Here is a 2,100-nt window from a genome sequence, read left to right on the forward strand (position 1 = left end):
AAAAAAAAAAGATTAGAACTGTACAAGTAAAACAAAAGTCATAAGTGAACATTAGGCCAGCAAGATGGCTTTGTGGGTAAAGGTGCTGGCTGATCCACCAGAAGACCTGATTCAGCTCATATAGTAGAGGAGAGCACCAACTCTTTCAGGTTATTGTCTGCCCTCCACAGGTACACTCTGATGAATGCATGTATGCACTTGTACACAAACATGTAAACATAATTTAAAGGGGGTGTATTAGTCAGGGTTCTTTAGAGTCACAGAAGTTATGGTAGTCTCTATGTACTAAGGAATTTATTGCAGACTTACAGTCTGTAGTCCAACTTCCAACAATCCACTCCCAACAATGGTTGGCAGCAGCTGTGAATGGAAGTCCAAGGATCCAGCCGTTGCTCAGTCCCACAAGGCAAGCAATTGAAAAAAAGCGAGCCCTCCTTCTTCCTTATATGGGTCTCCAGCAAAAGTTGTGGCTCAGGTTAAAGGTGTTATCACTGATTGAACTCGTGATCTTCCAGTCTTAATCTTCTAGGATTCATAGCCACTATGCCACCACACCTCTATTCCCAGATGATCCTGAACTCACAGATCTTCCCACCCCAATCCTCTGGGATTCATAGCCACCACACCTCAAGATCTCCACGCCAAGGTTCAGGTTGGAAACCTGTCATCTCTCAGCCTCCAGATTAGGGCCAGGTGAGCCTTCTAATTCTGGATTGTAGTTCATTTCAGATATAGTCAAGTTGACAACCAGGAATAGCCACTACAGGGGGAAAATCAACAGACCCAAAATTCCTTTAAAGGGGGGAATTTAAAAAAAGATAAATTGACACACTTTCGCCTGTTTAAGAAATGAGCGGTAGACATTTGAGAAGAAATTAAATTGGTAATAGAAATATCCCAGAGGGAGTCTGATACAGAAGCAGCTTAGAGGACATCATTGCATTCCAACAAGGTGAAAGATGAAACCCTGGGCAAAAAGCAGCTCTAAGCCCCATATTTAGGGGCTGGAGAGATGGGTTAGCGGTTAAGAGCACTGGCTTAACCAGAGGGCCCAGGTTCAATTCCCAGCAACCACATGGTGGCTCACAACAGTTGTAACTGCATTTCCAGGAGATCTGACACCTCACACAGACATACATGCAGCCAAAACACCAATGTACATAAAAATAATTTTTAAAAAATTCCCATTTTTTTTAAAGATTTATTTTTTTTATTTTATGTGTATGAGTACACTGTAGTTGTACAGATGGCAGTGAGCTATCGTGTGTGTGGCTGCTGGGAATAGAACTCAGGACCTCTGCCGCCCCGCTTGGCTGGCTCCAGCCCCGCTCGCTCCGGCATAATTTACTGCAGCTGTCTTCAGACACACCAGAAGAGAGCGTCCTATCTCATTATGGGTGGTTGCTGGGATCCGAACTCAGGACCTTCAGAAGAGCAGTCAATGCTCTTATCCTCCGAGCCATCTCGCCAGCCCCAAAAGACCCATCTTTTAAGCAGAGTGTTAATGAGGCAGGTTCTTGGAACTGCTTGTAAAAATTCAATACTACAGAAGAAAGAAGACTGAGGGAGAACAGGTCAGAAGGGAAGTAGAGTTAAGTCTGGGGCCACCTCAGTCTACTCTTATTGGAACAAATGAAAAAACCTGCTGGGGAAAGGGTAAAGGTGTGGCAGTACAGATCAGCAAACTCCATGGAAGCAGTGCCATTCATCAAGAGAAAGCCATCAGCCGGAAGGCTGTGATGATCATAGGCAGGCCCAGAGTCTGGCGCTGTGGGGATGCAGTTGCTTTTACCTAGAATTGTTGTTTTGTTTTGTTTGTTTGTTTTTCATGACAGGGTTTCTCTGTGTAGCCCTGGCTGTCCTGGAACTCACTCTGTAGACCAGGCTGGCCTCAAACTCAAAATTCCACCTGCCTCTGCCTCCCAAGTGCTAGGATTAAAGGCGTGTGCCACCATTGCCCGGTTTAAGGATGTGTTAGGAGCCGTGAGGCCCGGGAAATGGATACCACAAGGGCAGGGTCATCACAGATCCGTAGGAGCGGAAACTTTAGCCTAACAGGTGCTGTTGACTGATTCTAGTAAAAGCTGGCACAGTGCTCCT

Source organism: Mastomys coucha, unplaced genomic scaffold, assembly GCF_008632895.1.
Source record: "Mastomys coucha isolate ucsf_1 unplaced genomic scaffold, UCSF_Mcou_1 pScaffold7, whole genome shotgun sequence".
Taxonomy (NCBI): Eukaryota; Metazoa; Chordata; class Mammalia; order Rodentia; family Muridae; genus Mastomys; species Mastomys coucha.